Source organism: Motacilla alba, chromosome 12, assembly GCF_015832195.1.
Source record: "Motacilla alba alba isolate MOTALB_02 chromosome 12, Motacilla_alba_V1.0_pri, whole genome shotgun sequence".
NCBI lineage: Eukaryota > Metazoa > Chordata > Aves > Passeriformes > Motacillidae > Motacilla > Motacilla alba.
In genome coordinates this window covers 15,586,975-15,613,710 of record NC_052027.1, presented here as the reverse complement: position 1 = coordinate 15,613,710, position 26,736 = coordinate 15,586,975, and the positions used below count along the sequence as shown (strand labels likewise).

At 43.8% G+C, this 26,736-nt stretch overlaps 1 long non-coding RNA gene across 1 annotated transcript; it reads left to right on the top strand.

The window, feature by feature from the left end:
* Positions 1–11,278: 11,278 nt before the first annotated feature.
* LOC119706086 lies at positions 11,279–26,479 on the top strand. The gene is made up of 4 exons (XR_005258394.1): positions 11,279–11,388; positions 23,465–23,566; positions 24,625–24,739; positions 26,074–26,479. It is a non-coding gene; the product is annotated as an uncharacterized LOC119706086 (long non-coding RNA).
* The last annotated feature ends 257 nt before the right edge of the window (positions 26,480–26,736 follow it).

Sequence of the window (26,736 nt, the reverse complement as noted above, 5' to 3'; positions counted from 1 at the left end):
ACAGCCCCAAGCCTTACAGAGCTCAAGAAGTGTCTGGACACTCCCAGGCACATGGGGGGATTTTGGGGTGTCTCATGCAGGGCCAGGAGTTGGACTTTGGTGATCCTTGCGAGTCCTTTCCAGCTCAGGATATCCCATGATTTAATTACTTGTATTTTTGGATGGTCACGGGCATTCCCGTCCTCTCTGGCTGCTGCCCTTGTTGGAGGTGTCATTGCTTCTGTGGAAGGTAGGAAAGTGAAAAGTGCTGCAGCGAGGGAGAAGCACCACAAGAAGTCATCATCTGTATTGATTTCCTTATTTTTTTCTCAAAGTGCAACTTGTCTGCTGCCTTTCTGCTGCTTCCTAAAGAAGACAGGCATATTTGATGATTTTTTTGAAGCTGGAAGTTTTAGGAAATGTGTTTTTTGTTTTGCTTAGGGGTGCCTAAAAGTTGCTGCATTAATTTTAAGTCCAGTGTTGAATAATAACTGCCTGGAGGTTGTTACTTGTGTAGCAGGTTGGTGCCTGATGACCAAAATGTAAAACCCTGAGAGCAAGCATTTATGGAGAAGAGATAAGAAAATTTTTATTAAGAGAATGTGCTTGTTTTTCAATTTGCTTTTTTTCCCTTCTTAATATTTTCTGTGGCTAAAAGCATCCCAGAATTTGAATTGTCCTGAATATTGTCATTCTCAACAGCGCTTTCAAGGGCAAATACCTCCTGAAGTGCTGAATAACAGATCTTGTATCCATTCTTCAGAGGAAATCCTGTGCAGTGCCCTGAAATCCTGGCTGGTTTCACCATCTCCTAAGCTGGAATATAGTTTTCCAAATGAAGTATCACTGATTCCACACCCAGGACACAAAACACTGCAAAATGTGCATCCCTCAGAGTGGGCTTTGGAGGCTTTTCTCTGATGTGGCTCACTGGTCCTTCTGGGGCCATTTGCTTGTCCAGGTGTGCCTTGGTCCCTGTTGGTACCTCAGGTGCTGAGAGTACCAAAACCAATCTCCTGACCAAGCCTGGATGAAATTGTGCCCTGCTGTGCTTCAAACCACTGGACTTCGGGGGGGACCCAAGACACCTTTTCTGTGGCAGCTTTGATGTTTCTGTACTGTTAACATTATAAAATTATTTCTCTGGATGATGCATGAAGCTGAGATTTGGAAAGAAATATGAAGGAGTAGCTGCTGGGAAGTTTCAAGCTTAGAATAGTGTAACTGTAGATAAAAAAAGCTTTTTAATTTTAATCTTAGTTGTTCTAAAGTGGATCTGATCTTATGAGATAAGGAAGAATTGCTTTTGAAGCAGAAAGGGAAACAAATATGCAAATAAATAATGATTGAGGAAGCACACACTTAAAAACCCCACCACTCCAGCAGGCTGTTCAGGAGAACAACGTGCACATTCCAGTAAACACTGTTAGAGCTCATGGCTTGTTCTGGGGGAAACACACATCAGCTCAAATGCAATGAGACAGGGACCTCAAACAGTTGCTGTATTTTGAAATCTGGGCCTGCAATTCTTCTGGTTACTGATAAATGTGTGTCCTGCACATGCTGGGATGCAATGGGAGGGCTTTCTGCTGAGCAAGGTGTTCTCTCTGCTTCATCCCTGCAGCCCTTGTTAGCTGGGCCTGTGGATATAGATACTCTCTGGGGATTCTGCAAACATTCTGCAATTGTTCCCAATTAAGGGGCATGATATTTGCTTTAGTCTCTATGATCCTTTTAAAAATATCAGCAGCAATTTAGATGCTTATGGCACATTTAATGCCCTTAAAATGCTATGCTACTTCCACATCATGTCTGCAGATCCCATGCACTATGTTGTAAATAGCAAATTGTGGTATTGGCATTTCATTTTAACTCTTGTGATAGTCTCTTGCAATTTCAACAGTAATGGTATCCTGGCTACTTACAATAAATGCTGTAAGTTTAACCAAGAGCCTTGTCCTTTCCAAACAGAACTTGGGGGAATGTGTAGTAAGAGCATGAGAAGCAGAAACAAGCACCATACCTTGGGGGCAGCACAACAACAATCAAAAATCAAAGGTAATAATCAACAGAATCCTTGCAGCTGTGCTAGATCTGATGAAATGGGATTTGGCTTTTTAAGGTTTGGGAGAGAGAGTTTTTGCTTGTTTGCTGCTGTGATGCTGCTGTTGGTATCCAAAGAAGGTGATGTCTGCTCAGAGAGGACTACACAAGGGCACCTGGAGATGTGGGAATTTGGTGGGATACCAGCAGCAGAGCTGAGTGCCCTTGCACCCCCTGCAGCCCTGCTTTGGCTGCCCAGGCAGTGCTCATGAACCTCCCCCCACAGTTGTTTACAGCAGGTCCTGCTCTAGGGGGGTGTTTGCCAAGGGTTTTACAGCTCCAGGGATGTGGCATCTCACCAGGGACTCGCTCCCCAAGGCCTTGCTAGTGCTAGATGAGAAACATCCAAAAGAAGTTGAAGTAAAGGCCAGGGATGTGGGGGTAGGGGTGACTTTTGTCCTTCACCCAAATGGATGCAGTGTCTTACACTGCCGCCTTGCTCTGCTGCCAAATGTAACTTGGATAAGAATTAGAACCAGGTTCTTGATGGTTTGTAATCACTAAGATCTCATGATGCTTTTGAAAGTGTGTAGCTGCTAACCCCAGCATCCTGGCCACGTTCCAGCTCACAGAATTACCGTCTGTCTTTCCTGCCCCCTTCCCTCTACACCCCTGTAGTTTCAATTAGATGTCATTCCTGACTTCTCTCCAGAATTGTGCACGTCTTTATTCTCCCCACAGAGAAAACCTTCAACATCCACTGTATTTTTTTTATCTAGACATAATTTGCTTTACTTTGTCATTTTGTTATCTAATTAGTATTATCGTGTCCGTGCACCTGATACAGCCTGTTTGGTTCTGGGACCTGAAGGTTTGTAGGAAGTGCAGCATACAGCTAATTTATTAATCTTCTAAACTCTACACCCAGTCACGTATTTAGGCTGAGTGTAACAGGCTTCTCAGTAGTGATTTTTGTCAGGAGGATGTTGGTTTACTCATCTGTACATGGTGATACAAGCATCAGAAGTTGGAATCCTTAATGACTCATTTCTGGCTGCTGAGTGGTTTTTGCACAGTGTTTCCAAGAGCACTGTGGGGATGCTGAAAAGGGGTTTTCTTGCCCTGCTGGCAGGCAAAAGCACGCGGCTTGGGCTGGACCAGTGCTCTGGAGGTGGTTTGGGGTCTGGTGCGTGTTTCAGAGAGGTTGCAGCAGTGCCTGGCACGGTGACTCGACACTGAAAGGAGTTGACCTTTGTTGGGCTCCAGCTGTGCCTGTGGCAGCCTCAGCCTGGGCTCCAAAGAGGGAGATTTTGAAGTCCTTAAATGGCTAATTTCTCCTGATATGCTGTGACGGTGCCCCTGTAAAACAGTCTGAACTTCGTGGCTCGCTGCATGTGATAGCAGAGGCATTTCTAGTGCTTTTCAAACTCAAATGACTTTTTACACTTCAGCAAAGAAAGCGAGTCCTTTACCCTGGGATGTGAGCTGGGAACAGATGGACAATGATTTTTCACCAGCCAGTCTGTTGTCAGAGCAGTGATTCTCATTGACAGAGAAGTTAATAAACATTAGGAGGATATTCCACAATTGACATCTCCAGTCCATTGCCTTAATACTGGTTGTAATTCAGCTCAGGACCATACAGAATCTTGTGTTTCCCAAGCTGTCATTTGAATGTGTTGGATGGAATTAAATCCAGTCTGGTTCAGATGTGAAAAAATTGATCTTGATTTTCTCTACTTAGGCAGGATTAGGCTGGGACTGTAAATTTTTGGAGAGAGCCTGTGCAGCTACAGTATGCTAATGGTATGGTGCTTAGGTTTGCTTATGGAATACACAAAAGGTGTGATATAAATAAGAAATGACTACATACAATAATGGAAGAAAATCAACGGGGAATAACAAATTGTCCTTAGAATCTCTTAAGAATATACTGTTTGCCTAAGGAGGAGAGTTTAATTAAACTCCAGGGTGAAATGCATCCCTGGGGAGGGGGCCAGCACATGGCTTATGAATCAGTTGCACATTAACCTGTTTCTTCCAGTTTAGAAACAGATGTATGGGGTAAGTGCTTGCTTCTTGGCTCATTGGGGAACAAATCAGTGCCCCCTGATGTGTGCAGGGGGAAGGTGCTCTGAAGGATTTTGGCTGGTTTCCTCCCCTCTAAGCCTCTGCTCTGTTTCTCCTCAGCAAACCCCAGAAGATCAGTTGACTGCAAGAGCACGGAGGGACAGGACAAGGGGGAATGACCACATGGAAGAGAGCAGATTTAGACTAGATATTAAAGAAAAATCTTCTACTGGGAGGGTGATGAGGCACTTGCCCAGGGAAGCTGTGCCTGCCCCATCCCTGGATGTGCTCAAGGCCAGGTTGGATGGGGCTCTGAGAAACCTGGTCTGGTGGAAGGTGTCCCTCCCCATGACAGGGAATTGGGAGGAAATATGAGCCTGTGTGCTCCCTTCCAACCCAAACCATTCTATGATTCTGTGTTTCTGTGATTTCCCACTTGCTGTTGATTATCCTTCTCCTTTCAGCAGCTCAGGAGAGCTGCTGACCTCCACTGCTGCCTTCTTGGAGTTTGTGTGTGTCAGTGGCCCCAGGGGAGACCCTGAGCACCCTGTGCTTGGAAGGAGAAGGTGCAGAGGCAGCACCCAGAAATGTCTGAGCCCTGCAGAGGATTGGAGCAGGTGACCTATGTGTCCCAAAACAGCTTTACAGAGGATGTGCCAGTCTGGGGATCCATCTCTGCCTCAGAAGAAGATAGGAGAAATCATATTTACCCTGTAGAGAGCAGCACCTGCTCAGTGTTGCTGAGTACTCTTTGTTCTGATGAAAGCCCATGGAAACACTGGAATAAAACCATTAGGATGTAGTGGCTGCTTCCTGTCTTACTTTCTTCACAGTCTGGTGCAGGTGTAATGAAAGCAAATGTGGCCCATTGGGCAACCTTCTATCAGGGGGGTACTGTGAAGGCTGTGGTACCTGTTCATCTGATAAAAATAAGTATGGGGCAAATCTTGATTTATTCCAAAGCCAGCAGTGGAAAATGATACATTCTTAGTCAGATCTGCTTTCTGTGGTTTTTCAAAGAAGTGTCTTACCGAGCCTGATGAACACAATTATTTTATGTCTAGTGTATGGAAGGACATTATTCTGCTTCAGAATTATGGTTAAGTAAGTGCAGTTCTTAGGAAAAGTCAGTTCTTTACCAGCCCTAAGTAGTCTTGCTGGTAAGACAGACAGGAGCAGGGAACTGGTAAACAGTATGAGCAGAAATGTGTTGGTAAAAAAATCCCACTTTGAGATTGAAGTAATATCAGTGAAAAGTTTGAGTATGAAGAGAAGAGGCATGTGTCAGAGAACAAAATCTTTCTGACTAGAAATTGCCCTCATGAAAGGATCAGACCTTGGAATGCTCCTCATCAGCCATTATGCAATAAGCTTGGTAAGGCATTAGAGTGCTTGAAAGAGCCCTAAAATGAGTGATAAGTTTTGTGTGGCAATTGAATGTTTTCCAGACTCCCATTACCCCAGACTTTTGTAGAAAAAGTGGCTTTTATGTAAGTTCAAATACATTCTGTGTGCATGTGAGCACGGTGGCTGTGCACTGCAGGTCTGGGAGCACTGGGATCACTGACTCCTGTGTGGACAGAGCCTGCAGGGGAAGGGAGAGCCCTGGAGCCTGGGCAGACAAGCTGATCAATAAACCACATGGAGCCCAACATTCTTAAGGCAGGTCTGAACAAGTTTATTAAACCTCTGCTAGAGCTGAAAAATCACTGCATTCTACAAATCCGTGTTCAGTTCTCTCTGGGTAAAATTGCATGGTAAACATAAGCAAAAATCCATGTCTATTACTTACAGCTGATTTAATTTTTCATCCAAAATGTTTCAGTAAAAAGGAAATAAATTGGGAGGTGCATTTTCTATGCATGGGGGCTTGGCAGTGCAGCATGTTTGTAAATAAGTGCAGAGTTTGGCATTTCAGAGAATCAATAAGGCACATTACAGAAAGTGGGAGCCAGGAGTGTTTCCCATCCTTTGTGTACTGGTAAGGCTGGGAATAGATCAATTAGTTTCTGTCAGCATTCAACAATGCCACAACATCTTTCTGAAGTAATTGGGCAATTCACAGAATGAAAGATGCCATCCAAGGGCTCTAATACTAGCTTCTGTAAGAGGAACATTTATCTGGTATTGAGGTGTTCTGAGGAGACCAGGCAGTCATCCTTCTTTTTCTTCCTCTTCTTTTTTGAGGTAATTCTCTTCCTTTTAAGGTTACTTGTAAAGGACTTCAAAATGACAGTAGAAATGCAAATGTCTTTTCATGGCTTCACCACCGATGAATAGAACAGCCTCAGGTTGGGTCACTTCTTTCTGCCTTGAGGACTCTTTCAAAGGAGGTCTGAAGCTTTCATTCTCCGGTGCTTGCAATGCAGATGGAACAGAGGATGTTTTTATGTTTATTATCCGTGTCTTCCAGTGCCTGGAAGTGAGGTGTGCTTGGTTACTGGTGACTGGTGCCTCCTTTTCCCCTCCTTTGCAGCTGAACTGTGAACAGCTGTACTCATGGGGAAGGAGAGAGAATGGGAGATGTTTGTGCTCAGGACTTCCCCACAGGCAGCACCAGAACCATCCCTGTGTGTCTCAGTGCAAGTGCTGAGAGCAGCACCCCTGTGTGTGCATTAGAAAGTGTCCGAGCTGCTTTGGGCTGAGAATTGCCATTGATGGCAGGAAGGAAAGGTGAGGAACAGCAAACATGAAAGCTCCTGAGACTTGCCACCATCATACCCTGGTCAGAGACCTCAGGAGTTTTGTGGTGTGGCCAGCAGAGAATTGGAAAACTTGCATGCAACATCCCTTGTTCCTTCAGTCATGGTCCATGCACCCTTCAGCAGCACAGGAGGAACCTCCAGGACACTTGTGGGCATCTCTGTGGAATTCAATGACTCTTGTTTGTGCTGTCACCCTCTGTAAACTGAATGTGAAGCCTTGGCCTGAGAAAAATTGTTGTGCCAAATATAGGAGGTCTGTTTAAAAAGGATGACATTCCTGTGCTGAGTGTGAAGGGTAAAGCTGTGGGAAGTGTTTCCTTTCTTCTGGAAAATTGTCAGTGGCCATGCAAGTCTAAAAGCTGGATGTGCCTTTGGGAGGTGGAGTTGGAAGGGCAGCAAGGCCCAGGCTGTGCTTTTGTTAAGTGTTGTTTGTTTCTGGAGAAGGGATACCCAGAGAGTGGGTAAAGAGTGTTAGTGATGCTATGTGAAGATTAAAACCAGAAACTGAGTCAATCTCTGGAATAAATGCCTGTTGTGGAGCTGTTTCAGGAACTGCACTGGTTTGGTGTCGAGAATCCCTTCTAGTTTAGTGGTCTTTTCCTTCCTCACCAGTCAGAAACTGCTGCTTTAGTCCCTTTTTTCATTATTTCCACTTGCAAAGTATCATGTGCCCACCATTGCTTTTCTAGTGTGCTCAGGCATCACTTTTAGGAAGCATATGGCACAGAAAGGGGATTACTTTCTCCATCCTTCTTTCCCCAACCCTTGGACCATCCTTTCTCTCTTGCCTTTGTTCTGATACATACCTGTATAAAATGGCATTTCCTAGTTAGTGCTTGCATGGCCAAGCCTGGGAGCTGCAATGGCAGCACAGGGGAATCCTTGGTTCCTCTGAACTCAACCTGTGCAAAATGCAATCTGTGCACAATGTCTGCAATGTGAGCATGTCAGGCACAATCATTGTCAGGGGAAACCCAGACCTAGAAAGAAAATTATTCATTGCAACATTGGGGAGATTAAGTCAAACCCTGTTTCAGGGTTGATGTAGAAGGTTTCTCCTCATGGTGCCAGCCAATGCTTTATTTGCCTCAGTAAGGTATTTGTCCAAGGTCTACATTTTGAATGGCTTCAAAATAAAACTCATTTAAACTGTGCCAAATACTTTCTGTCATTTCCTTCTCTTCCTGGAGTGAATTCCTTTATTTTTCTCATAACTTAGTTCTAACTCTTCCAGTTCATAAATCGAAGGGGGGATTGCTGCTTTGTTATAACATGAAATTTACCTTGTATGCAAGTGTTTGTTTTGAGATCTCTTTCACAATGTAGTCCTGAGTTCAGGAGAATGAACCATTATTTCTTTCAAGCTGATTTAGTCCAAGTGGAAGAAATTGCCTCTCTACTGCTACATGCACTGTGGAACCAAAGAGCTCTTGGATAATTTTGCTGAGGTTGCAACAGGGTCTTGCTTATAGTGCAGACTGATATTTATTGTTCAGCATTTTCCAGAGAGCTTAATACATGGCTGCATATTAAAATAGAGATAGGAAAGGATAGTCTGTGACATGTAAGGCAGATTTGACAGGAAAATCCCTTACACTGCCCAGAGCTAAAGCAGCACTGATGGCAATGGAGCAAACCTGGCTGCTGTGCCTTAGCCCCAGGTGACAGAGGGATGATGTGCCAGGCAGTGTCTGCCTGTGTTCCATAGGGGTGGCACCAAGGGAAACTCCAGCTCGACAGTTTGAACAGCGATGCTCAGCAGGGCAGGATGTGATGCAGCCTCTCCCAGACTGCCCTGGCCTTTGCATCTCAGCTCAGGGTAAAACCATACTGTGGTTTGATTTTCTGTCTAATCATTCACCTTCAGGCACAGGTGCAAAAGAGCAGACCACAGGGAGAAGGCATCAATTAGCAATCACATTTTTTGTGTTCTTTATTTTTAGTAGCACTATTTTCATTCCATACCATTCAGCTAAAATTAGCCTTCTGACTCCTCGCCTCCTATTCTCCCACTCCCTGGCTATTTGGCAGTTGGGGCTGGGTTTTTGTTGTTGTTTTACCTTCCTCACTGACTGGGACATAAATTGTTTGAGCAAGAAGGAATTAGAGTAGGACAGATGGCACCACCTGCTGCTAGTGCTTTGCTCCTTGAAAGGCTTCCTGGCCACCGAGTCTGTTTTGGGCAAGATGAGGAGGAGACAGTCAGGTTTATCTACTTTTCTGAAGTCCAGAGAGTAGCTGTTATTCTGGTTCTCCTTCTCTCTCTGCTGTGAGCAGCACTGTATCCCATCTGCTGGTGGCAGGCAGGATAAGAGCTTGTTTTCTTTGAGTCTTTAAGGGCTTCAGGTTCTTCTGCCATTTCTGCTTCTGCTTTCCAGCTTCTGCTGCCAGCTCTGTGCCTTTCTGTCTATCCCTTCTCCTCCCTGGCAGTCCGGTACTGGCCAGTTAAGGGAGGACGCCAGCTGGGGAGGAGAAGGAGGAAAGTGAAGATGAAAAGGTCAGAAATTGCTGTGGTCCCTCAGTCCTGTGTGACCTGTGTCAGGCAGAGCTGCTGGTCCTGGCAAGATCAGGCTCTCCATGTCATGTTCTCTGGGTTCCCTCCCACAGGGAGTTCTTGTGAAAAATGATACCCACAAACTAAACATGAAGAGTCGAGCCCATTCACATCTTTCCAAACCCATTCCAAGCCCATTTGGCTAGAGTCTTTAGTGGACCTGGTTATGAACAAACCGCAATAAAAAAACTCTGATTTGTCTTCATAGAAATTAAATCAAATGGAATCAAACAAAAATGGGAAAGTCACACTGGAGATCCTGAGCAATTTTCTTAGCTGAGTTGTACCCAGCAGAGTAACTTTGGCTTGAATCTAAGCGAGGATCTAGCTCATGTATCCAGTTACATGCAGAATGCTCACTAATTATGTATCTCATCAGGTGCCCTGTCAAAGACCCCAGGCAGACTGGAAGCACCTGTGGTTAGTCAGGAAATGAATGACACTACACCCATACATGGGAGCAATAAGCAGTCAGAAACAAATGAATTTTTAATAATTGCAAGTGATAGCTGACATTTTCCCCCCCTCACTTAAAAATGGCATCTGCAGGTTCCAAAATGCAGAGAGGCATTTGGTTTTGGGGGAAACATGCTCAAAAGTTTTCTTTGCAAAGGGCCAGAGTAATGGGTCTTCACACAGCAGCACTAAGTTCATTGCTTATGGGGCATTGAGGAAAAGAGTAATTTATCAGAACTATTATGTTAAAAGAACAGCACCAGCACTTTGAGGCAAGGGATTACTTGAATAAATAACCATGTAAAAAATATTAATTCTAAAGGATTTCCTGTACATGCCATATAGATGCAGGAATATTCATGAAGTGACTCACCTGATCATCCTTATCCCAAATGCCTGAAGAAGTTGTTAGAGAAAAGTAACTTTCTTGTAAAATCAAACAAAAAATCCCTCTAAGAAACAAAACCATCAGAGGCTATGGTAGGGAATTTAAATAATTTCTTTAATCTTAAATGCATATACCCATCTTATTCCTGGTGGACTTTGCTTTAGATGTTTTTCCTAGAACTCTTCCTAATTAGCATACTGGCTGCCATTTCCCACTCTTTAAATTGCAGAAATCATCTACCTTCTGATTTCTGTTGACAGCTTAGAGGAGAAATGTTCCTGGAAATCCCAGCTTTTTATCACTACTTAAAAAACATCACATATATTCAGGAAAAAACAAACCCAAACCCATGTTTTTACATGCTGTAGCCTTTTTGAGCTAACTCCTCACTTCCGTCTATGCTAGTGTATCCCAAGTGGGGAGCAGGGACCTGGAAGGGCTGGCTGATGCTGCTGAAGTTGTATTATGATATTGTCACTAATCTGTCCCCCAGCTCCTAGTTCTCTGCTTCAAGTCTGGTGTAATAAAAGCATGTAGCAATGAAAACTCTTTCTGTTTCCAACGAGCTCGGGGTTTCGCTGTGTTTTGGGTTACAGCTGCAGGCTGATTTCCTTCCTTTCATCACTCACAGATCTGGAACCTTTTTTCCTTCTTGTAAATTAACGGGAGATTTAGGAAAATCCTAAGTTCAAACCCACTTGGCACGAACGGCACCAGGTACCTGCTCGGGTTGTGTCTGTCAGCCCCGTTAAACTCCTCTGCGAGCTCTTGTTCTGACACAGCATCCACTTAATCCTCGCCCTATTGATTTCACCTAACAATCCACGCAGGCTCCTATCTGGAAAGCCTGTGAAGGAATTGATGCGAGAGGAGCTGTTTGTGAAGCCCGCGGAAGCAGCGCTGCTGGGGCAGGCCGTGCCCCCGATGGCAGCGGGGCCGTGCCGGGGGCGGCGGCGCGGCCTGCAGGGAGGCTGCCGGGCCCGGCCGCTGGGGCTGCCCTGCCGCCCGCTCTGCTCCCAGGAGAGGGCAGCTCAGCTCCTCTGCAGGGCCACGGCTCCTGCGGGGACTGTCAGCTCAGGGTTCCGCCAGTTTCAGGGTCGGTACGAGCAAGCGGGAAGGGGATTTCGCGTCCCGCTGGTTGTTCGGAAGCGAGGAGCAGCCAGAAAGGGGCTGCAGCTTCGCGGGGAAAGAAGGTACGCTCCCAGCTGGAACACGGATTTTCAATTCCTGGCAGGTTGCTCGTTCTGTCATCTTCTGTGCTGCGGCTGACTGCCGACTTCCCGCTGCCTTTCAAAAAGAGATCTCAGCCTCTGTCTGTCGTTCTCGGTGATGTCCCTCCTGCCGGGAGCCGGGAGCTCCTCATCTCTCTAATCACCCCTCATCACCCCGTCCCTGTGGCAGGCCGAGGGCAGTGGCTGCAGATGGAAAGGGAATAGCTTAGGTTGGATATTGGGAAGAAGTTTTTTACTGTGAGGGTGCAGAGGAAGCTGCGTGCAGGGTGCCCAGGGAAGCTGTGGCTGCCCCATCCCTGGAAGTGTCCAGGGCCAGGTTGGACAAGGCTTGGAGCAGCCTGGGATAGTGGAAGGGGTCCCTGCCCATGGGGGAGCTGGATGGTCTTTAAGGTCCCTTCCAGCCCAAACCATTCTACAATTCAAAAATGCAGTCTAAATTCTAGATATATACAATAGGCTCATGATTTCTGGCAGAAGGTGGAAGAGGCAGTTCCAGATGTGATTGTTGTAGCTGCTGCAGAGATCATAGAGAAAAGATGCTACTTTTGATCTTTTTCCCCCCACTAACATTCATGATACTTTCAAAAAAGTGAAAATTGGAGCTTTGGTAACATCAGGACCCATTATTTCAATGCCCACCTGTCTTGAATTTTCAGATGAATGGAGGATCAGTAAAGGCCACCAGAAAATGTTGAATGTTGGAGTAGCCCAGAACAAAGAAATGTATGGCAAGATCTTGTTGCAGTTCTTGAAAACTCTTCATTTTCCCACTTGGTCTTTCACTGAATGCAAACCAGAGTTTTCTTTAGAATTAGAGCTGTGAAATAACACATGGTTCTGAGGAACAGTTGCTTTGTTACAGAAAAAAACAGGGGTTTCACTGTGTGAGCTGTCAAAAGAGTGATGATAGTATCTTATGAAATGTAGTTTGTGTTTCATCTCATGTTTGACTACAGAGAATTGTTTGAGCACTGACAAATGGTGTTAAGGGCAGTGTGATCTACAGCATTTGAGTGGTGGTTGTGGTCTGCTCTGGGCTTCAGTGTGAGTTACTGAATGGTGCATCAGTTTCACTGTGAGACAAAGCATGAATAACACTGAGCGAAAAGTAGTTTCAAACTGTAAATATTGTTACTATATTAAAGCATTTTTCTTTTTCTCCTATTTGTCCTGTAGTCTCAGGAAGTCTGAGTTATTGCCATGTGAATCTTTTTTTATAGCTGGAAAGAAAAGGTTTTGTCTGGATTTTAACAAATACTTATTTCAATTAAGATTTTAAAAAACCACCAAAACTGAAATTAATTTGGATCACATCCTTGATGTAGTCTGGAAAAAAGTCATTCCCATTTTTAAAAGTATCTTTAACATCAGAGTAGCAAAGGAAGTAAAGAGTTGGATTTATACAGAAATGTGAGGCAGAGAGATGGGAAGCAGTGAAGATACTCCTCAGACTGTGCACTTGGGGGTGGTGGCCTTTGCTGAAAGTGGGACAAAATCCCACCCCAAAGGACCTCAGCAGCAGCCAATGTTCCAGCCATGACTAGAGACTGCAGGGGTGTTCTCAGTCTTCCATTGGTGCCCTCTCAGTTTGTCTAAAGAACTTGAACATTCATGAGGCAGAACCACACTCGGCGTCCTGCCTGTTGGGTGGATGCTCTAATCTGGCCAGGGGGACTTTCCTTCCCGGCCAGCTCAGCCAGCCTTGGTCTGTGGTACAAACTGCATGAGCTCCAGGCAGAGAGGCTTGGAAAAGAGCCCTGGGAGTTTGCTTTCCTGCTTCCCTGGGCTGCAGAGTGGTGGCTGAAGAAGTCCCTTTTTGGGGCTTCTCTAGAGGCATTTCTTGCTCACCAAGAGGATTTGCTCGGTGGCTTGCACAGCACAGCCTTGGGACACACTCCTGTTCCATGGGAAAGCACCTTCTGGGAAAGGGAAGATTGTTTTAAATCCTTGCTGTGAAATAGAGAATGGATGGATTTTCCACATTCTGTGTAAATGTCCTTGTTGTGTTGGGTAGAAGGCTTTTACTGTCCCCTTCCATTCTGGGAGTCTAGCCTGAGAATAAAACAATTCAGCTGAAAACTATGGGAGAACTTAGGCTCCTTTTAAAATATCACCACATAACCTCCTTCCCTGGGATGCTCTTTCTCAGCATTGGGAAGAAGTCTCTGTCCCTGGCGTGGCTAGTTGATATTTTGGGTAAGAGTTGACTCATCATATTCCCAAGTCTCTGTTTCTGCCTTTCCTATTTCTAGATAACCCTCTAAAGCCATGTTAGCGGGACTGAACATTGAGCTGTTCTCTTCTGCCTTCAAATATCAGTGTTTTATCCCGGGCTGACTTCCCAACTGGTTGTTTTTCAGTAATCTGCATCTCTCATGTTATTTTCCCCCCCTAATTATTAATTTAGCTAAGAAAATAGAGCACATTGAGGGTAATCTCAGATAGCTGAGCTCTTCTAGAAGCTGATAAGAGATAAGCTGGTTCTCATTAAATTGCAGAGGGAGAGCAGAGGATCACACAAATTCATCTGACATCAGGAGCAATAATCTGGGTAGCACATGAAGAATTAGCCAAGTTCGAGGCATCTGAGCACAACTGGGATTTTTGCTTTCCATCTGAGATTTTGAGAGAGCAATGATATACTGTTTAAGGTGATGAACTTAGGTATTGATTTAGGTATTGCTTCAGCAAGCTCTTATCTTTGCTATTATGGTAAAGTGTGTTTCAGCGGAAGTAGTCTTATATTGTAACAAAACAATAAAATTAGGAAGCCAATTTTGGATCATTTTAGGTAATAATAGCTTCTGATCTGTCCAGACCTCATCTATTACAGAAGTCAGGTGGAAATCCAGTTGCATATGTTTCCTGATGCACCTAGAATTATGTGGGAGCAGAAGGAAACACAGAAAAGTGAGGAGCTTAGATCTTGGGAAAGGTTTGTAGTGAGGCTGTTTTGGGGCTGGTTTTTTTTGCTAAAAAACCTTTTTTTAAGAAAACCTTGCTGTTGTTGGCATGCTGCATGTGTAGTGGGACATGCAGGTGGCAGCAGGCCATTGTAAGAGCTCCAGCAAGTCTTAGATTACAAGGGGAAACTGAGGAATCTGTTAAAACATTTCCATCTAGCACTCTTCATGCAGCCACCCCTCAATAGTGAAGTGCAAGTGCTGGCTCTGTGACCCCACAGATGACCCTTGTTAGAGCTGCCAACATAACCCTGGCAGCCTGGCACAGTGGTGTGGCAGGGGTACTGAGTGACAGATGAAGTGGGCAATAAACTTTATTCAGATATTTAAACTGTCACAGTCCCATCCAGGGAACATTCCAGAAATTTATGATAATTTTGTTCTTAAAGTAGTAAACTCCACCAAATGCTGAAACATCTCCTGCAACTAAGACTCCAGATTCTTCCCCAAGGCCATGTAACTCTTAGTTACTTTACACTTGACTTAAATTACTCCAGTTAATATATCTTTGTCCTCTAACCTTTGCCAGAAAGGTCAAAATCATTTGCTAGCAAATTATAAACTCCTTCCCTACGCAAGGACTCTCAGGAGTATAATAATTTTTTCAACTTACAAATATATTTCTGACCAGTCTGGGCAAACCTTGTAAAGGATTTTACCTTCTACCACCTTCTGTGCCCCAGGTACTGTCCATTTCTACAGGGGCTGCTCACAAGCTGCAGAGAGTAAGTCCTGCCACTATTTAAAAATAAATAAGTAAATAAATTCAGTGCAGTTAGATGCATTTCCATCTCCTTCCCTTTAGATGTGCTATGGGCCCTGTCAAATTACACCATGTGAAAGGCCAAGATAAGCAGGTTTCAGTCCTGCACCAGTGACAGGTTTTCCATGCATAAACCCCACTACTTTGAAGTCCATTATCTTGTAGTTCTGGGTTAGAAACGTCTTTACTCTTGGAGATGGGACTCCCTGCACTCCACATCAGCTGGGCTTTCTCTCTCAGCCACAGGAAGGCTCCTCAGCACCAAAGCCATCTTAGTTTTGGGTCATTTGTGAAGGTACAATGTGCTCTGAGTTGGATTCAGGTTCACCAGAGTGTGTGGCTTCACTTACGGCAATGTGAGCAGTGACAACAGAGCAGCAGTGCTGCAGTGAGCAGCAGGGAATCCTCCCCTGATGCTGGCCCCGTGGGTGATGCACAATTTGTTCCCCTTGTGATCTCTCCTCATGGAGCCCACAGAGGAGCCTATCCATGATTTCAGAGGCCAGGGTTAAGGTCTTTGTACACTTGGGTCGCCTCTGAGGGTCACACTGGCAGCTTCCCAGGGCAGGTACTCTGTGCAACAACAAGGTCCAGCCCCTGCCAACACTCTGACAGTTGTTGGAAATTCTCCTTGTGTGGAAACACTGCTGTGCCCTGCGGTGTGAGCAGCGCATGGCTCTGCCTGTAGGTCTGCTGGAGTCATACACTCTCATGTGTGTTGAATGTGTCCTGTGCAGGGCACATTTCTTTTGTTTTATTTGTTTTTCAGCTCTTGCTGCAGTAAGTTTCTGAAGTCATGCATATACTTCTACACAAAACAAGGAAGAAAATATATCTAATTTGGCTTCCTATAGAAGCTACACCCTTTTGGCACAGCTTTCATTTACAACTGCAGTGATAAGCAAGCAATTCATCTTTCAGTGCAAATCAATAGGCGAATCTTGTTTCATCTCCATTTCCTTTCATTTTGTTTTTCTTTGCTACGCCGCTCTTCTCCCGCCTGTCTAATCCCTCTGAAGGGAAGCTCAGCCCTGCCAAGAGCTGCCTCTGGGTGATTGAGTCACTCACTCTTCCTCCTGCAAGCTCTGTCCAGCTCCAGAAAGGTTGGACACTCAACTGCTGTTCACGTGAGCTTAAATTTAGCTGAGTGTAGCTGTGTGTAGGAGCAGCTCTGTGAAAAGCTCTGTCTTATTTCCCAAACTGCTCTGGGCTGGCACATGGAGCTCATCCTCTGGTAGCCCTGCTCTACACTCTCTGCTGTTTCCTCCGTGGGATCTCTGCTCCTTTGCTGCATGTGTCAAATGAACTGGGGAACAAATCCTGTCTGTGAGATCTGTGCTTCCACTTGAGAGGCTTTGTCTATGTGTGAGGATTTTTTTCTATGTTCTAATTTACAGCAGAACACAGAGTATCTTTCAAGGGTTTTTGGTAGATACTGGTGCTTTGAACCAGCCTGGTCTTCTGGTCAAGAAATGTCTCTTCCTGAATGTTTCAGTGGGATTTCGTTAGGAATTTTTCCTTGTCCTTTTTCTAAGTATGTAGTTTTCATCAAAAAAATGAACATTTTTAATTTGGATACGCTGGCAGGGCAGAAGGGAGCATCTCTGAGACATCAGTGGGGAGTCTCTCTGCCTTCAGTCTCTTGCCTGAGCAAGTGTCCATGTCCAGACTGCACATGCCGTGGTAAACTGTTACATGGAGCTCCCTAAATGCTCTGCAGTGGCCAACAGCTGGGAACTGTTTCCTGTTTTGCTACTTAAAATCTATAGCTTGGTCAGGAAGGAGAATAGTGGCATGAAGTATGGGACTGCAAAGCCACCAGGATGGCAGCACGAGCCAGAAGAGTTGTGAACAAAATTTCAAGTGATCTGTTAGAGATGTTCTGCTACTGCTTCAGATTTTCTTAGGGGTTTAAAATAGTCATGTCAGTCTTTTCCTAATGGAATCCAGTTGTGGAACCAGCTATAATCAGGGTTTCCTTTGCATTTCCTTGTGTTAGTGTTCTCCTGTGCATCATTCAAATGAACTTTTGAACTGATAAGCAGAGCTGCTGCTTCTTCCCTTTTGTGGGAAGCATTTCTGGTGGGCAGCCAAAAGAATGGATTTTCCTTTCAGTTCAAATTAACAGCTCTTTTAATGAACTAACTGAGCTGCAGTTAAACCTGCCACTTGTCAGCCTCATGCTGCTGACATGTAGCATAGGTATAAATTTTGTTACTGTGAGCTTCCAGATGGAGAAACTGTCCAGTGCAGAGAGCATCTCTATATGAGTCACATCAGTGCTGATAATTGTTTATTAATTGTTTATTTATTAATTGTTTAGCTTTTCACTCAGTGCAGGCAACATGGAAGTATCTGCTGAGCCTTTTATCTGTGAGTTTGGAGTGTGCTGTACTGAATACAAAGGGACACCTATGTAGTAAAACATGGATGTGTTTTAGTAGTTTGTTTGCAATAAAAGGGAAAAAAACCCCAAATCAGGCAAAATTAGTCGTAGTCCAGCACAGAACAGGGTGTAAACTTGGCCTATCACTGCATAGAATTCAAATATTCCGTAGGTGCAGTTTTTGCTAGGAAAAATAGATGCATTGTTTGCTATTTTTAACTCATGGATGTGTGTCACATTGTTAAGGAAACAATCAAACCCCGTGCTGAACCAAAGAGCAGAACCAAGAGGGGATAAACAACCTCTCACTTTTGAAGTTGCATGTTGCTGGAACTTGCAAAAACCTGAAGATATTGTGCAGTTCTACTAATTGCTGCTTCAGCTGGTCCAGCCTCAGGGTCCTCATGAGGGGCACCTGAGTTTGCTTCATGGACATCTAGGCAAAGGCAGGAACCTTTAAACCCTTCTGAAACAATGCCTGTGAGAAAGGGAGGTGACACTGAAGGTGGTACACAACCAGGGGCTGGGGGGGCCTTTCAATTCATCTTTGGGCTTTGGGCACTGGCAATGCAGCTTTTATTCTGTGCTGCACTTTAGAGCTTTCCCCCACAACCCTGAGCCTTAATAACTGTTTTAAAACACTCTCCTGGCAATTCTTATATAAATGCAGGGCCTCTAGAAAAAAAATCCAGGTGTGAAAGTTGAGATAAAGTGTTGACAATGGGCACTGCTGCTCTTTGTGGGAATACCTGTCACCCGGTGGGGAGGTCTTGCATTGTCACTGTTCCCTGTTTGAGACCAATTACTGCTGGCCAGGGAAGAAAGAATATGCAAGAAATCTGTCTAATAACCACTTCTGAGGTGCTTTGTAGTGACTTTTTGTAGCTAGCAGTCTGCTAAACTGTTTACCTCCTAGAGGGCATTGCTGCTGAAAGGCCCAATGTAGTTTTAGCTGTAGCTTTTTGCAAATTCCTCTCAAAAAGACCCTTCTCTTCTCATTGTCACCCCTTTTGTTACCTCCTTCTTGCTCATTTTTATGGACATAACCTGAATTTTTATTGGAGCAAGTGAGGTCAAATTCAACCTTGCCATCTCTGCTGTGATTTGGGAACTGCTTTTGTGTTCAGGGAGCCATTGTTCTCCAGCCTCAGCTTGGAGAGTTCTCACAAGGATAAGGCTATCTCATAAAATTAAAATCCATGCAGTCAGTTACTGGGATTTTTTTTTTTGGTTAGTAATTAACTATTTTGACTGACATTCTGTCCAGGTTTTTGGGGAAGGATTTTGCTCTAAGGAAATCAGTCTACACGTTTAATAGCTTGGCACTGAGAAAACCTTGAAATATTAAAAAGATTTTTTAATATAGGCTGTAGCATGGCTCAAAGCATCATAAAAAAGTTTTATGTTTGGTTTTGTGGTCAGAAACTGAGAAGTACTCGGCCAATACAGATGGAGCTCTCCCAAAATCTGTTTACAATTAGGAATACCAGCTCTTTTTGCAATCTGACCTTCAGTCCTTTGGTTTAGACTTAAATATCATTTTCCTTAGGCTGAAAGGGCCACTACAGAAATCTCTTTTGCTGTCACACACATTCTTTGCTGGACTCATTTGCCAGCAGCAGTGTCAGGAACTCTTGTTCACTCTCTGTCTCTGCACAGTAAAGCATATCCTTGTGAAAAATCTTATAAAACCTGGGATTTTTCTACCGTGCCAAATCCCACATAGCTGAGGCCATTCTGGATTAAAGTAAATACCAGGTCCAGACTGCAAGACCTGTCAGAGGGCTGTCCTGGCAGCCTGGCTCCAGTGCCCATCCTCACTTGGTTTTGTGTAAGGGGAAGGCACCAGGAGTGAGTTACTGTGGTTGCACTGGAATTTTCTGCTCTTTCCTGACTGTTGCCATTTCCTCTTCCTTAACCACCTGCAGCTTCAGGTCATACCAGAGTAACACTGAGCACATCACATTTGGGAAATGCAAACAGGGGGTGATGCAATACTCCCACGCTCACACACACGAAATTCAAGCTGTGTAATATATAGCACCCTCTTCTTAAAAATTCCTGAATGTTTGTACCAGGGAATTTTGCCTCATCTTTCAAATTTTAACCAAGTGTTTTTGAAGTACGAAGTGATTACTCAACCATCACCCAAAAAACCCCAAGCCATTAAGGGAAATTTTGTAGGCATTCATCCATATTTGTCAAATGCAACCTAAATTTTTGACAGTGGTGGCAGAGAGAAATGTTGAATAGGGTGGTTGTGGGGTCAGGTCATTGTTTAATGAAGATATGTTTTGTAGCCAGCTTCCATTAAGGCTCTCCAGATCTGACAGTTACTTAAACCATTGCTTCTAATCACACTTGCTGTGATTGAAAACCAGTCACATTCACTGCCCAGCCATACCTGAAATAATCAAAGCATGGAAACCTGAATTGGTTTTTCTTTCACTGTTTTCAAGAGGATGTGTAGGAGTTACCACTGAGATATAGCAAGTGCCCCTTAAGGAGCAGAGAGTGATCAGAACTCACCTAAAGTAGGTATTAAAGAAAAAGATACGTTTATTTATTTCCTTAAGAAAGATTTCTGAATGTTACAGAAAATTTAGAAAATGGAATATAAAGGAGTTAATAATCTGAAACTCAGTGTTTATCCTGAGAAAATGAAGCTTATAAAGGTGTGTCAGGGTGGGCAATGGGAGTGGAATCATCTCCTCCTTCTTTAAAATGTTTGGAGTTGTTGATGTTGGGTTTTCTTATTTTGTTTTGGGTTTTTTAAAGACAGCATGTGATGTTGGTGCTTTCGCTGTGCTGTGTAATTGAACTCAGCAGCCAAAGTGAGTCTGGTTTTCAGATGCCCATACCCTTTGTCTTGCATAAAGAGTCAGGACAGCTTTAAACATCCAGTGAATGGCTGGGCTGGGACTGCTGGAATGTAGAAAGAAAGACCCTTTTAAAAGCTTTATTTAGGTACAAGGCTCAAGGAAGGAGCATCAGTCTCTAACACAAAACTCATCATCCGAAGTCTGGCTGTGATGCTTTAACGTATCAGACCAGCTTCACAATGCAGAGAGCAGTCAGCCCTAACAATCCAAGCATCAGTGCTTTAAACATTCCCAATTTTCTGCAAAGAATTGAGACCTCAAATCAAACAAATACGCTGTGTTCAGTCTATGAATGCTGATTTTCTTTTAAGATGCAATTACCTGCAGGTGGCTTTCAGTGCCTTCTCATTTGCCAGCCTGAATCCCAGCAAAAACACGTGCCTTGAGCTGGATGGGTTCCTTAGCTGGGGAAGGAAATCTCATCTTTTCTGCTGGGGAATTTTAGACATCAGGGATGCAGGTGGACATCACCTTACTGGAACTTGGGCAGGCATCTGAGTGCAGATTTCTGATGGCTGCTTAGGGTCCGTGGTGACTGCATGTGGTCACTGAAGATTTTGCCTCTATATTTATAAAAAGCATAAAATACACACATATATATATAATATAAATATACACAAGGTATTTGTTTGCAATATAGAGCACACATATAGAAGACAGCACATTGTCATTCTCCAAGGGGAAATTATTTCCTTAAACAATGAAGAAATACTTTAGGTTATTTTTAAACAAAAGAAAGAAAGTTTTCCTGGGCAATTCCAGCATGCCAAACCCACAGCAAGAGTACACTTCGTGCTGAGGAAGGTGTAGACTGAAAAGACTGAATGACTGAGTGTCAGCATCAAAGGAAAACAGTGGCTGACAGTGAGTGAGTGGGAGATTGGGCTGTCACATCAAGGGGGAAATCAGTGCATGGAAACAAAAATGAAGTAACATTTTACTAGTTGGTTGGATAACTTATAATGATGTTCAGCTTTTGGACACAATGCCTTAAGCAGACTGCTGATGTGAGAGGAGCCCCAGCAAAGATCTGCCAAGTCATATGTATTTTTAGGTGTTCACACAGATTTCAGCGGGTGCAGGGAGAAAGGAGAGGTAGAAAAAAGAAAATACAGTAAAAGGTGCTAGGGCTCTGACACCACGATCTCTGGGAAATTATGCCCCTTAGAGAGGAGCAGGACCCAGGAAATATGACAGGACAACCACAAATGCATCTGTACTCAGTGACTACTCTTGTATGAAATGATTGCTGGCAAAAAGTGAATGGCTTAAAACAAAATCTGAATTCTAGAGATTTTCTTCCTCTTGTTAGTCTGCTTCCCAAGGACCCAATTATCTGGCTCATGGAAAGAGATGCTTATACATTCACCCTGATCAGTTGTGTTTGTGCAGAAGCTGAGCCCCCTTCTCCTGCAGTGATTTTCACCTGCTGGAAAGGAGAGAGCTTTGTGACCTCTCCAAAGGAGAGCTCTGCCAGTCTGATGCTCTTATTTTCTTTGTTTAACAGCTACATGTGTACCTGCAGGAAGCTCAGCTCATGACTTGTTAGCAGAACACTGGAGTGGTTCCTCCCTGTGCCCCAGCATTGCTCCAGTCTGGTCGTTCCTCTGAATTGGGCAGGAGGGCTGAGACAGGGAGAAGAGGCAGGGGCAGCCTGAGCAGCAGCTTCCCTTACAGCAGTTCAGTTGTAGAAAAAAAATTCAGCCTTAGGTTGGGCTCTCAAATAGATGTGGGTCTGCTGTGAAACAGAGGTCTGGATTTAGATTTGCATTAATTTCCCGAATTTCTGAAGAATTCACAATATGATGGCTGGTCATTTCTCTTACTCTTGCAGGCTTTGGAGGGAGGTGGAAGCCCTGCAGCTCAGTGGTGCAGCTTTTGCTGCTTGGGCACCTCCCTGTGCCTTCAGGCTGGGCAGGAGCTGGCAGCCCCAGTTTCCTCCATCCATCCAAGGAACATGGGTTCACCTTTGGGAAAGTTCACTGCAAAATTTGTGAACCTTTAAAACAAACTGGTCTTATTAAAACTCCCAATTTAAAATATCTGTGTGCTCCTTTTGGGTCCTAGACTGGAAATAAAGCACCCTGTGGGCTTGCTTGCCCTCATCCTCACAATGTTTGTGGAGTTTTTTGTATGGGTTTTTTGGTTGTTTTTTTTTTTTTCCTTGTGTGGTTTTTTTTTTCCCATATTTTTAAAACTGTCATTGTGTCCAGAAGTCTCATCTCCAAAGTGTGTTCAGGTTCTGTAGGCTAACAGGTTACTTTAGTCAGTGATGCCTATATGACTGTGATGTTAATTAAAGAACATATTTTGAAGTTATGGTGAATTTATTCAAGAAATAATGTTACCCACCTGAGATATTTGTGCTTGAAAGGTATCACTACAGACAGAAGGAAAAGTGTGAACTGGCTGCTTAGGCTGATGTTTTCATACTTTTGTCCTTGGATGTTGGAAGTAAATGCATGTGAGCATTGAGCTGTATAAAATTGAGCTATATTTTATCATTTGAGTCCATACTTCACTTCCAATTAGTTTTCTCTGTGTGCTTATTTTGACTGACCTCTTCTTATTTGCATTAAAAGCTCATGAGTAATTTCCATTTCTGAGGACCTTTGCTGCTGTGCCTCTTGCCGTGGCCTTGCCAGGGTGAATGCACTCACCGGGCTCCAGGCAGGAGCAGGAGCTCCCAGTGAAACAGAGCAGCTGCTGATGGAATAATGGAGCTGCTCAGCAGACAGCACTCCTTTGCCTCAGTGCTGACTGCAGTGCAAGTTGCATTTGGTATTAAAGATCACCATCCTGATGATACATGAAATAGGGAGGGATAAGAAGTGCTGTTTCTTCTAATCTTTCCCTTTGAAGTATTTGCGTGTATAGAAATTATCATTTTGGAAAAAAGCATGTTTGAAAGCCAAAATGTACTAATGCGGTGTTTTTCAAACCAAATGACTTGGTGTGCTTTTACAAAACATTGATGAAGTGTCTCTGACATGAGAGAGAATGCAATGGTTTTGAAAGACTCTGTTTCCTTTTTATCCTACAGAAATATTCTGGATGGATTCCCTGCCGCTGGCTCCTTGTGAAGTGGCAGTCCAGGCTGAGAGAACCTTTATTCCCATGGTGCTGGAGCCTTTGATCAGTGCAGGTGGGGAATGATTGTCCAAACTGCCTCCTTCATCTCCTGGGCATCCTCCTGCCCGTGCCCTGAGCTCACAGACGTGGCCAGGCCAGTGGGGCTCCTGGAACCCTCCTGCCTGCCCTGGTGCCAGGCAGCTGCTCCCTGCAGCTTCTCCTTTGTTTTGTACCCAGACCCACAGAAAAACAGATCTTGGTGTCACATTTAGAACATTTTATTGCTTCCACATAAACACTTGAAGAGCCTGTGAAATAAAATTGCCTTGCATGTGTTCTGAGCAAACAAAAAAAAGGGATATGCTGAACAAAAAAAAAGAGGGAGCTGGCCAGTGGGATGGCTGGGCATCAGCCGGGGAGGGGGGACAGCATTGAGCACCACTTGTTTGGTACATTCTTTTATCATTATTATTGGTTTTCCTTCCTTTTCTGACCTATTAAACTAGAAAACTATTTCACCTTTTTCCCAATTCTCTCTGTGTTTGGCTGCTGCCAGGTTAAACCACAACACTAATTAGCGCTGCTGCTGAAAAGGCTCCTTCTTAACAACTCTAAAAGTGATGTGGGACAAAATGCAGACCAGAAAGTTTCTTCTGGAGAAAAGATCAAAAAGTGATTTTTTTTAATGAAACTCATTATTTTTTCTTCTGTTTTTCCCATTTTTTATATGATTTCACAGCCTGCTAATACCAGCAAAGTTGGCTGTTACATGTCAAATCACACGAGCATTTCCAATCATCTCCCATGCTGTAATCCCAGTAGTGTATTTCATTTTTATTTTCTTTAAACCTTGTAGGCAGATGAACATTACTTTTTATTTTCAGCTCAGAAGAACTGTTGTACATTACCAAGAAATATTTTTACTGTGATTAATGCTGTTACTAGAAAGCAATGCTGTTCCTGCTGTGTGATACAGTCAGGTCAAACAAGAAACAAAAACAATTAAATTTTAAAAAGTGTTTCAAATTACCTCAATCTTAATCCGGGGGGATTGTTTTTTACCATTTTTATTTCAATGTCTTTTCCTTTACAGGGAATTTTGAAAATTAACTGGGTTTTAATTCCAACCAGAAAGAAGAAAGTCCACACTTTGGACTGAAGTCAAATCTGGAAAACAAGTCAGGAAAAGCTGAAACCTCAAGCTCTGTGTGCCATCATAAAACTTTTTGCTGCAGTTTCTAATCAGGTGAGACTCCAACTAAAATTGATAGAAATCTTGCCTGTGGAGTTTTGGCCTTGAAAATGAGCTGTGAACCAAAAAAAGGAAGGAAAAATACAAGGGAATCAATGCCAGAAAAACCCCAAGAAAATATTAATGATGGAGGACAATTCATGTCTTAAAAGAAGTAATTCAATATTGAAGGGAATAAAAACTTTAATAGCATAATTTTACACTAGTAGATGTTGAAATTCTGATGTTTTAGGGTATCAAGAAAGCAACACTTTGGCAATCAAGAGTTCAACCCACAAGGATATGTCTTTTAAGGATACTTTCAAGGATTAGTTTTTGAGTTTCCACATTCTGGTGTCCTTTTAAAAGAGCTGCATGATCAGGGGGAAGTGTTTTGGGAGCTGATGCTAGCCAAACTATACTGCAGCATAAATTACAATCAGTGGTAATTATTTGTAATTAATTAGTGGTAATTATTTAACTTAGGATAATTATTTAACTTAGGTAATTATTTAACTTAGGATATTTATCTAATATCACATCCGGCAACCCAGTATTCTCCTCTGTGCAAAAATACCCTCTGCTCATTGATCAAGGAGTCCTTTGTGTCTTTTGAATCTTCTAAAGAAAGTTGTTTCAGGAATGTTTTGAAATCCATCCATCCTGTAGAGATGAGCTTCATGTCCAACCACTTGGTTCAACTACAGCTATCAAAAAAGAGTTAAAACCCTCTTACCTGCTCTGGGACAGAAATGCTCTTCTAGAGTAGTTAATTCCATCCAGTGTCAACTGACAAATGACCTCATGAATCAGAGGGATCTATGGAGACATCAGCGTGGAAATTGCAAGAGGATTTACCAGTGATAAAAGTCTTCTTAGTGTGCAATTCAGAGTTCCCTCTGGGAGTTTGGGAGGAGTTTAGGACGTGTGGAGTTAAACCCTCTGCTCTTCCCTTGCCCCCATGACTCACAGCAAGGCTCAGCTTCCTCTCCCTAAGGCAGCGCTGCTCCAAAACACCACAAGGTGACTTGGGATAAAGTGAACTCCATTTTCAAACCACTGGAGGAAATTGGTCAATGCAGACTGCATCCCAAATGATTGTTTGTCTAATTTAAGTCTGAATTAAGGAAAGCATAAGTAAAGGTATGTTATTAAAAAACAAGGAGGATAAGGCAAAATATGCATCTGCAAAAGCTATTCCACTTGTGTGTATAAATCAGGGGACTGTGTGCTCAAGTGGAGAATTAGGCTGAGTTGCCTGCTGTCATGCATTTAAATTAAGCAGGATTCTAATAGCTTTTTGAAAATCTGGCCCTAAGTGTGTTTGGTTTTATTTTTTTTCCTCTCAGGGAAGAGATCACCTAATCAAAAGAGTGCTTTGGAAAGAAGAACAATTCAATACTGAACATGAATGAGGAGCTCTAGCTCCTGATAAAGACTGCGCTGCTCGGGGAAGATTTGTTGCTGTTGGTAAAAGCCTGAACAGGCTCTTTGCAGCCAAACTGGGAGCAGAGGAACTGTCCCAAGTTCTAATGGGATGAGTGGTGTTTCTGTCCTTGGGGCAGCTGCTGATGGAGGGGTTGCTCTCGGTTTTCCTGCTCTCTCTGCCTTCCCTTGTGCAGCTGCAGAGCTGTGCAGAGGTTTTGTTCCAGGTAAGCCCCTGGCTGTCAGCTCAGCAGCGCTCAGGCACAGGATTTCTCCCCGTTAATGCCTCACTTCCACACGGGGCTGCACTCGGGTTCTGTAGAATTCCTCTCCTTTGATCTTTTGAACCGCGTTCTAAAACAGGCGGCAGAAATTTCCTAGAAAGTTTTGACCTAATTTCTTGTCCTGTGAAAAGAAAGGCTGGTGTTCCAATCAGCTGCTTGGAGGCAGGGAAGGGAAGAGCCTTTCCCCATCCCTGGACAGGGAGGTCGTGCTCTAAGCACGGCTCCGGGGCTCGGCTCTCTCATCTGCCCCTTTCCAGCAGTGCTTCTCTACCTCAACACATCATTTTGCCTCTTTGTCAAAAC